We start from the raw sequence: 11863 nt of genomic DNA on the forward strand, positions 1-11863 counted from the left end.
ATAAGTAAATTTATCTCTCCAAAGTGAATCTTCTCTATTTCTAGGCACACAAAGTTCCAGGTCCTACACAGGACCTGGAACAAGAAGCAAAGGATGATCCTGAACTACTGTGGAGTAGCTAGGGAGAACAGAATCAACGGAAGTTTGCTCATTTTTTAAAATTCCGCAGGATGTGATGGCCAGGAATGTACTTTTTTCTCATAACTAAGATTTGATTAGGATTAGTTTGGAAGGGGGATTGCATTAGTTCCCATCTATGAGTTATTGCTTTCTTCCAATGATTTCAGAAAGGTGCATTTAGGAACTGAGAAATTAGGACAGGTGGGCATATTGACTTGCTCACTCACAAAATGTCCCCTTAATCATAGCTGCTGGGATTTCAAACATAGAAAAGTCAATATAGAATATAGATGTGGGTAAAAAGCAGTTACAACCCTCAGTAAAAATGCTTAAATATAGCACAGGAAAAGATTTATTTCCATAATTTCATCTAATCTAAAGCTATTTATCCTCTCATTCAATCTCCAACTACTCAAGCCACTCATTATATTTTATGTCCTTTATATGTGTATTATATTTTAATCTATAGTTTCCATCACTGCATGAAAATCTTGTAAAGCTTAGTTTCTAATTTATTAAGATATATTCACTGTACAACTCACGGGGGGAGAGAGGGAAAGGGGGTGGGGGAAGGCAGGGGAAAATGAGAGAGGAGGTAACAAGTCAAACAAGCAAAGATGCTCACTGCCTTACATATGAGCACTTTTTTTTCTTTTTTTTTTTTTTGCCAGTAATGGGGCTTGAACTCAGGGCCTGAGCACTGTCCCTGGCCTCTTTTTGCTCAAGGCTAACACTCTGCCACTTGAGCTACAGCGCCACCCCTGGCTTTTTCTATATATGTGGTACTGAGGAATGGAACCCAGGGCTTCATGTATACAAGACGAGCACTTTTACCACTAGGCCATATTCCCAGCCCTACATATGAAATGGTAACCCCTCTGTTCTTCATTTTGACAATAAAGAAAAAAAAAGATATATACATTGGCAGCTCACAGCTCTATTCAGTAGCTACTCTGGAGGCTAAGATCTGAGGATCACAGTTTAAGGCCAGTCCAAATAGGAAAGTCTGTGAGACTCTTATCTCTAAATAATCATCAAAACTCTAAAAGCAGAGCTGTGGCTCAAGTGGAAGAACAGGATCCTTGAGCGAAAACAAGCAAACAAACAAAAACAACCTACGAGACAGCACCCAGGCCCCAGGTTCAAGCTCCAGTATCAAAACACACACATACACACACACACACACACACACACACACACACACACATACACATACATTTAAGGGCTCAGTCTACATGTTTTATAACAATAAACAATCGAATTTCTGATCTATATATTTTACTAAAATCCACTATTTAAATTCTTCATTATCGACACCTGAATTTAAGCAAAAGTGTATGTATGTGTGTATGAGAGTGTGTATATATGAGGGAGCTAATTTGATTCTCTAGTCTTAAAAAATGGTCAAGTATTATCTGTTTATTAAAGAGAATACATTGCTTATGTTAATGAAGACACCAATTCTCTTCACAATGAATCACAATACTTCATCTTGAAACCTGTGAATTATATTCTTCTGTATAAACATTGATTCGAACTCCAATTTGAAACCTGAGATACTGAAAGGATGGATAGGGACCCAATCATGTGACATGAAAAAGGAGAGTTGTAACTCAGCTCCTGCAATAATTGTCACAGGAGAGCAGATGTGAAATGCTAATGTTTGTCTCCTGGATGTTATGCAGACTATGAGATTTTTCTAGTAATTTATAAACTTGTTGTAGTCATTATAACTTATGAAGCCATTTCCATTCCCAACTTTTATCAGAAGTCTTACTAAAATGGAGCCATTTACTACTTTCTACTAAACAATTTTATTCTGTGTTGCTATCATTTATCATTAATCAATCTGAGAACCAATAGCTTATTTAAGTCTCCCACCTTCAGTTATATGTCATGTCCCATTAGAATGTAAACTGCTACTGCTGGTGAAGATTAATGATTAGATCCTGTACAAGAAAATTGCTCTAATACCTCTAGAAATATCTGCGTGAAAACCATTCCTTTCTTTCCAACAGTACCAAATAGGATATAAATGGATAATACCTGCAGAATATTTCATTAATTAAAATATGAAGGAAGGGGACTGGGAATGTGGCTTAGTGGTAGAGTGCTTGCCTACCATGTATGAAGGCCTGGGTTCGATTCCTCAGTACCACATAAAAAGAAAAAGCCGGAAGTGGCGCTGTGGCTCAAGGAGTAGATTACTAACTAGCCTTGAGCAAAAAGAAGCCAGGGACAGTGAGTGCTCAGGCCCTGAATCTCAAGCCCCAGGACTGGCAAAAAAAAAAAATATATATATATATATATATATAGTATATAAAAAATATATATATGAAGGAAAAATTTAAATTTAAAAAGTCTCATGCAAACTGAGGTACAGATGAGAAAGTATATGTTCCTTCCAATTTCTTTGCTGAAACATAAGACCCTTATAGAGTGATGATATTTCAATGAGTAAATAGTTAAAGTTATTACAGCTATATATTTGTTCTGCTGAAGACAAAGGCAAATCCTTGGCAAAGCTAATATTTTGAAATACATATACATCATGCATATATATATACAATTTACTCAGTAGCATATGACTTTCTTTGAAAATTTTAAGAGACAACCCAATCAATATGTGCATTTGAAAACCGAGAGCCAAATCTGTAGTTGAGATTTATGACCATTTTATCACTTGTGTTCCCTAAAAATTTCACCAGTCTTTCTACAGGCTGTTACATCCTGATGTCTGTGAGAGATTTCCAACACGGTTTCAAAATCCTGAAGTATCTAGAACATTTTATTTCTGTAGGTTGTCTATCATTTGAAATCCTTCATACCTGGTCAATAAAGTCTCTGTGAGGAGAGCTGATTGCATTGGTGCCTAATAAATCAATTTTATATAAACAAAACCTGGAAATAATTATAGGAATTATTACTAGTAGTTTTGTGATTTCTGAATTTTAAAGAACACTATAATAAAAGCAATAAGACATATTTTCCTAACATGTCTCATAAGCCTATTTAGATTTATAATAACTTTAATAAAGCCAAGACCTTTACTCTTCTTTAACATTGTAATTTAATCATTCAAACTAGTATTTTCTTCAAAATGTGGAGAAAATTTAAATGTACCCCAGGAGTTTTCATATGTTATAGTAGTTAAAAGGCATTTTAAGGGTAATTCATCAATAAGCATATTCATTATGGATCCATTATATACAAGGTCATGGAACAACACTATAAGAGAATGAAGAGATTTTTTTAAACATCCCTGCACTAAAAATGTTTTCTATGTGGGATGACAGCCTAAAAGAATGAAACGAACAAGACTATTGGAAAATATGTGCTTCAAAATGAGTTATCGGTCCTTAAGACTGGACAAAGACAATTTTACAACTATTAACTTGGAGTCATGAGGCCATGGGGAAAACTGAGTTAGAGACTTGTAACATAGGTCTTACAGAACTGCAATCCCAACATATGGCCTAAAGGCCCAGTGGCAGTGAATGAGTAGTGTGGAAGCTGATTAGAAATACAGAATCTCACTAGCCACCTCAGACCTATGAAAAAGAATCTTCATTTTCACCAGATTAAAAGATCACTCATCGGGAATAATTAGTACAGATCTAGGATAATCCTAGCAGAAGCTCACTAGCTATGACATGAACACATAAGATGATGCTAAGCAAAATGAACTCCAAGTTAGGGAAACAAGTGGTTTATCATTGTTGTTATTTTCAACATGACATGTGAAATTATGCCTTTTTCTTTTGTCTTTGTTCCCCATGGTTTTACTGTAACTGATTTTGGTACCTGGGTATTATATATATGTTTATTGGAACCAGGAAGGGAAGGGGAACATCAACACGGCAAGACAGCGGACAAACAACAAACCAATGCAACAGCAATACTTACAAAACTGTATGCTGTAAACCAACTGTACCACTCATGGGGAGGGGGGTGGGAAATGGGGAGGGGGAAGGTAGAAGAAAAATGAGGGAGGAGGTAACAACTTGGCTAAGAAATGTACACGCTGCCTTACGTATGAAACTGTAACCCCTCTGTACATCACTTTGGCAATAAATAAATATAAAAAGAAGATCACTCATGTAACTAGTACATTTGAAACTTGAGGATTAAAGAACACTATAGGAAGGTAAAATCAGTAGAAGTTGAGTATAGCAAAGAATCTTGAAATTTTAACTGAATTCAGTTTTGGTTTTGCAGTGATCAAATATAACATGTACTAGATAAGATATTTGTAGAAAACACACACACATACACACACACACACACACACACACAACACCAATTAGAAAACTATAACCTAAAGATATCACACAAAGTATTTTAAGAGTTATCCATGCAAGTCCAATTCTCCTAAAAGGAAAATGAGCTAATGGGCATTGTTCTTCATGCCCCAGAAGAGGACAGATGTACAGCTAGGTGGTCGGAGTCTGTGTCTTACAAATGGCCCTGAATTCTGTTGCAGTTTCAGTGGAATGATCTCACTCACTGAGAGAAGGGAGACATGTGAAGGATGCCCATAGAGAGAGAAGGCTGCACCTTCTCCTCTTTGTAAAAAGGCATATGTGAGTAAGCTTCCTGTCCTTGAGAAGGTTTTTGGCCATGTAGATTAAAAAAATTATTTGTTTTCTGTTTTGTCTCAGCGCCGAAGTCCCAGGATTTGGGTTGGTTGTTGGTGTTTCGTGGGGAGGGGAGAGTTGAGGCTCCTCCCTGACCCAAGACCCCTCTCAGATAGGGTTTTAGGAAGAATAACCATATAATATATCATCTAAAGTAGGACATCTATGAGGGCGAATGAAAACTATTCTAAATTTCATCAGGACAACCTGTGTAAAGTGAGACTACCGTGAGCGACCCACTGTTGTTTAATAAATTACAGTGTGCATGCAGTGTAGTTTAGCATGGTATAAAGATGATTAAAAATCAGTATGTAAACATAAACTGTCACTTCTACCATGAGTATTATATACCTTTAATTTCCTTATCAGTAAACAGTCATGTATCTGCCTTTAAACTCTTTGTCCATTGATCAAAATTCCCAGTGTTCATAAGGCCCAACTAACACATCTTCCAATTAAAGAGAACTCTGGATTCATTTGCATCAGTAGTGCTATATGGCAGTCACCAGTAAAGACTGGGTTCCTGCTGAAATAAGGATTTGACATCCAAAGCCAAGCACAGACCACTATACTTTGGCAAGGAAGTCCACGCCCATTTTTTCAGTGGGAAACAAGGATTCAGTGCCTCTTACTTGCATTATCAAGGCTGTAGCTATTATATCCCAGCTCTTTGTCACATGGATCAGTTAAATATCAGCCATTTTCCCTTTCTGTACCCACAGTGCTGGGGAGCTTTTCATCCCCTATTAGGAGAACACAAAATTGTGACTCACCTGTAGAATGAAAGATCCTGTCAACGAAAGGTAGATTTATTCATTCTGTACAGAATTACACATCTTTCAGAGAGAGTAAAGTGGATGATACCTTTGTGATTCCAAGACAAAGTTTTGACACCTTTCTTGAAAGAGGTAAAATGCGATGGAATACTCTGGTATATACAAATCAACAAAAGGTATTTTCAGTTTGCTGAGTGGGTGTCACTGTGATTTAACCAAAAATCTGAGAAGATAGTAGTATTACTGTTACGTACAGAAATAGTGGAAGTGGTCAAATATTAACTATAGCCATTTCCCAAGAAAAACTTGACTGAACCTAGAAACTGACTTGGCTTCTTAACACCAAAATAAAACAGGGGAAAATACTAAAAATAAAACATTAAAAAAAAACCCTCTCATCTAAGTGACTAGAATAATACTGATGGATGAACAAGTCAGAGAGACATTGAAGTGGAAATAATACATGGATATTTTGAGGGTTTTTTTTCCCCCTTAATGGAATATGATTAGATTAGTAGGCTAAATACAAACTTGGGAATCTTGCTTTTCCTGGTGCATGGATTCAAGCCTTATGGATGAGCTTATCTCAGGGGAAAGAGTGAAATGAGAAGTGTCACAAAAGAAGTCCTAAAAGTCAGGACAAAGAGATAGTACAGTGTGTGACTTACAGATGGTAAGCAATGTCAGTACAAGACAGAAGTGTGAAAAGGGAGACAAAATGGAAACTGCCAAGAGAGAAATTCAAGTGGATGGAAGTCAATAGTAGCAAATGTCGTGGAGGGACCAGAGGAAATAACATGAACTCCAAAAATAAGCTCTTAGAGTGCATACAGAGGAAAAAGGCACATGTCAGTGTCAACTATATGCTGAAGACTTTTACCTATATTAAAGATGTTAAGAAAGAAGAGTTTAGACATGACCTTAAGGAATAAGCAGTACTAAGTGCTACCTTGGGAAAATAATATGGTGAAACAAGAATTTTTAGTGTTATTTTATTCTCTTATATAAGAAAACAAAACATCAGTTTGTTCTATCCAAATATAAAAGAGGAAGAAGCCTATTGAGAGAGACAGGAGGGGTTAAAATAGAAGCTAAATGATTGCAATGGCAAACACTGGAAAGCTGAAGTTTTCACATTAGCAATTTTGCATTCTCTATGAAACAGTTGAATTAGTTTAATAATTCATGGAATAAGCCTATTTTTCAGACTCAATTCTTGTCTGAATGCCCTTTTGTGGTGTTTATCCTTAAAAACAAAGTCTTTCATTATTCCATCTTACCCTTGAGAACAGTTAGCAAATTTTACCATGTAAGATAAATTTTGCATAATCATCCTAATTGTTGACCTAATCCAGCATTTATAAAGAACTTTGCATATTAAATCAACTAGGGAGTTAAAAACATACTGGACATTTTTCAGTAATGTTTTTAAGTTTTATCTCCTAAAAGTGATAATTATATAGAATCCAAATCATCTTGTCTCAGAAAACTTGTCTAAAAAGCATATAAAGGTATCTGTGAAGTGAAATAACTCCCCACATGCAACTTCTTAATTTCTTACATTAGTAAATTCTCTCAAATACCACACATCACAATGCCATATTACAAAATGGAAACTCATATCCTATGTTCCCAGTAAGATATCCTTTTGCCTAAACCAAAAGACAAGCCCCCCTCCTCCCAACGATGGAAGCACCAACAAACAGCACAACTGTCTAGGATTGAGATCCAGTCTCAGCTGCCTCCGCTGCTCTCTTGACATCTCTTGGCTAGACTCTCATGCCTAAATGTCCCATGGGCAAGATACAGTTTCAGAAAGGATATCAGTTTCTCTCACAACTAAGTTCTTTCCTACACATGCAGATACAGTAACAGCTTCATCTCTGCCCAACAGCTTGCCACTTGGGGTGATGATCAATGAGTAGAGTGATTTCTGGAAAAACAAGAAGTAGAGACTGTCAAATGAATCAATCACCCTTGGATAGTTCCTTATGACATTGGAAAGGAGGCAAACAGGCTACAAAGGAAAGAAGCAATAGTATTTGATGTCTTTGCCATTTAAAATATAGTCAGGTGCTGCTGTGTCACTACTGTAATCCTAGCTACTTGGGAGGCTGTCAATCTGAGGATCGTGGCTAAAATCTGAGGATAATGTATATGTTATATATATTATTATATTTCTATTATGTGTATATTGTATATGTGTCTATGTAATAGACACATATATGCATATTATATGTATAATACATAGTAAAATATGTAATATATGTATATTACATGTGTCTATTATATATATATATAAATAAATGCAGCCAGCAACAACAAAAGTTCACAAAAGATTCTTGTTTGAGCAACAAAAATGTTTCTAAGAATAGTTTAAAGTAATAAAATTACTATGTCAGTGTCAATAAACATTTACTAAATTTGATTTCAAATTGACTTTTCTCACTGAAGAAGGTGCAAATACAAGTAACCACTATAAAAGTATTTCAGGAGGTGTATTTTATCACTGTGTTATATGTTTGTTGAATATTGAGATACAGATGTAAATAAATCTACATCAAAAACATGAATGCTTTATATAAATGTTAGAAAATATGAGGTGTTATTAATAAATGCTTATTAATCACAGTGCATCATAGGGTAGTTACACAATCCACTCAAAAATAAATGTTAAAACATTTGCAACTACTTACATTGAACAAAGTTATTTGTTTTATAAATGACAGAATGCACAGATACCCATTGTATATTTTATTATACATTATGTCATATTATTATTTAGACAATAGTGAATCTGAAAAATCTCTAAGAATGTAAATTTCAAAGTTTTTTTATTTTTGTTATTACAAAACTATTCACCAAATGGCATACAGAATTCTAATTTTTTTAAGAAAATTTTTATTACTATCTCACTATTCTGCCTCTCCTGAAGTATTAATGTCAAATAATTATAGGGTTCTTTTGTACTCTACTAACACAAATTATAGGCAAAGACTTCAAACTACTCTGAAGAACTATGTCTCAAATGTGATGTGCATACAAATCACCTGGAGATCTTGTCAAAATGCCGATCCTGATTCAGTCAGTATGAAGCGGTACTGGAGAGCCTGTGAGTCTGTGTTTTGAATAAAATCTCAGGTGATTTGCTGTTGATCCAAGTGCATATTTAGAGTAGCAAAAATCTAAAAGAAATTACCAAGGTTGGATACACATTTCTCAAGAGAAACAAAACCAATCAATTATGTGTGTGCATCTATCTATCCGTCCATCCATCCACCTATACATTATGTAGAAAGACAGACAGACAGACAGACAGACAGACAGACAGAGACAGCCTCATGGTACTATGGAAGTTAAGAAGTCACAAGATCTGCAATTAGTAAGCTGTTAGCAGGCTGGAGACCCAAGAAGGAAATGTTACTGTGTAAGTGCAAATGTGGCTAAAGAGCAATGACTCAGCTCAAGCAGCTAGGCAACAGAATCTCCTTCCTCATCAGAGACTCCTTCCTTTGTCCTTTGTTCATCTCAGGCCTGCAAGTGATTACATGGTGACCACACACTAGAGAGGAAAATCAACGGCAACACAATTTCTCGATGCCAATGTTCATCTCATCCAAGGATAGCCTTACATTCTTGCCAGAACTGCAGTTTAATCAAATATCTGAGTCCCTTATAGCCTTGTCAAGCTGACATATAAAACAAACCATCACATGTGTTATTGCAGCTTCAAAACATTTTTGTATGATTTCTGTCAAGTAATAACCTAGTTTAAAGAATTCCAGAGAATTTAATTTATTATAAACCTGCCCAATAATAAATTAAGAAAACTAGTAGTGTTGATTACTGTACACACTCATTACTGAAGGCAGTAGAAATAATTGTATTTTAAAGAAAGCTTATTTTTAAAGCTAAGATGAAACTACATTGTATACACTTATCCAAGTTGTAAGATGTACTAATGTTAAAAACACAAATAGCGAGAAGCTGGAACCAACCCAGATGCCCCTCCATAGATGAATGGATCAGGAAAATGTGGTACATTTACACAATGGAATTTTATGCCTCTATCAGAAAGAATGACATTGTTCCATTTGTAAGGAAATGGAAGGACTTGGAAAAAGTTATACTAAGTGAAGTGAGCCAGACCCAAAGAAACATGGACTCTATGGCCTCCCTTATTGGGAATAATTAGTACAGGTTTAGGCAAGCCATAGCAGAGCATCACAAGGCCCAATAGCTATACCCTTAGAAACACATAAGATGATGCTAATTAAAATGAACTCCATGTTATGGAAACAAGTGATATATCACAGTTGTAACTACTTTCAACGTCCTATGTGTATGTGTAGTTTCTATTATTGATAATGTTTTGTATCACCTTCCTATGTTTGTACCTACACTATCTCTGTAATCTTATCTGAGTATATTGGAAACCGTGTTTACTGGTATTGGAAGTAGGAAATTCAAAGGGAATACCAAATTCGAGAGACACAGGGTAAAAAAAGAGAAATAACTACAAAAGCAATACTTGCAAAACTGTTTGGTGTAAGTGAACTGAACACCTGGGGGGGGAGGGAAAGGGGGGGAGGGAGGGGGGCATGAGGGACAAGGCAACAAACAGTACAAGAAATGTATCCAATGCCCAACGTATGATACTGTAACCTCTCTGTACGTCAGTTTGATAATAAAAATTTGAGAAAAAAAAAAAACAACACAAAATCAAGCCATCTATGACATCAGTTTTACAAGGAAAGATATAATACCATGAAAGCTATGCAAAAATTCTTCTTGGGCTAGGATTTAGTTCAGTAGCAAAGCACTGGCCTAGCAAGTGCAATGTTCTGGGTTCAATCCCTGGTACCAAAACAGAAAAGACAAAAAGGATAAATACAGCAAAAAAAAAAAAAAAAGAAAGAAAGAAAGAAGAAAATCCATCTTCTCCTCCTCCTCTTCCTCCTCCTCCTCCTCCTCCTCTTCCTCCTCCTCCTCTTCTCCCTTCCCCTCCCCCTCCTCCCCCCCTCCTCCTCTTTTCCCTGTTCCTCCCCACTCTTCCTCCTATGCTTCTTCTGCTTTCTTCTTCTTTGTGTGTTTGGGGGGGCGGGCAGGCTGGGCTCTATCTCTAAGCTTTTTCCTCAAGGCTAGCACTCTACCACTTGAACTAATGACAGTTACACTTTCAGCTTTTTGTGGTTTTTTGGAGATGAGCAACTCATGGACTATTCCTGCCTGGGCTGGCTTTGAACTGCAATCCTCTGATATCAGCCTCCTGAGTAGTTAGGATTACAGATCTGAGGCATATGCACTCAGCTAAAACTTCTTTTAAGAATGTATTTTTAGGGCTGGGAATATGGCCTAGTGGCAAGAGTACTTGCCTCATATACATGAAGCCCTGGGTTCAATTCCTCAGCACCACATACATAGAAAAAGCCAGAAGTGGCGCTGTGGCTCAAGTGGCAGAGTGCTAGCCTTGAGCAAAAAGAAGCCAGGGACAGTGCTCAGGCCCTGAGTCCAAGCCTAGGACTGGCAAAAAAAAAAAAAAAAGAATGTATTTTTATTAGTATAATTACTTGTGCAAAGAGACTTCAGCATCCAATAAGCTAATAATTAGCCTCAATAGATGTTCATATTCAGAGGTATATATTATTCCTAGGTAATGCAAAGGGGGAAATTATTTTATTGAATAAAAAGCATAATGTAATGTTAAAATATGTCATTTTAGGTACAGATTATGTAATGATGGTGACAAGTAATGCAGTATTTTATTTGTTGTGGTTTTTGGCAGTTCTGGGGTTTGAACTCAGGACCTCACAATGGCTAAGCAAGCACTCTGACACTTGAACTTTCCCTATCCTGTTTTTCTAGTACTGGGGCTTGTACTCAGAACGTAGCACTGTCTCTTAGCTTTTTTATTCAAGGCTGGTACTCTATTACTTTCTCAACAGTTTGGCTTTTTGCTGGTAATTAGAGATAAGAGTATCATGGACTTTCCTGCTCGAGCTGGATTTTTTTTTCTCTGGGATTCTCTTGATCTCAGCCTCTTGAATAGGAGGATTACAGGCATGAGACACCAGCACCCAGATAGTTATTTTTTAAAATAAGATCTCAAGTGTTTGCCTTGCTTCTTAAGGCCTCTTGTGTAGGCAGGATTACAACCGTGAACAACTGTCCTTAGCCTTTGTGACTTGTAACTTTCAAAATACTGGCGGTATTCTAACACATTTATAGCAGAGTTGATGATATATTGCCAGTATGTATATATAAAAGAGGAAACTATACTAAAAATAATTGATTACAAGGTAATTAATTGAACATGTAGATTATTATATT

This window comes from Perognathus longimembris, chromosome 1 (assembly GCF_023159225.1).
Source record: "Perognathus longimembris pacificus isolate PPM17 chromosome 1, ASM2315922v1, whole genome shotgun sequence".
In the NCBI taxonomy this organism is placed as follows: Eukaryota; Metazoa; Chordata; class Mammalia; order Rodentia; family Heteromyidae; genus Perognathus; species Perognathus longimembris.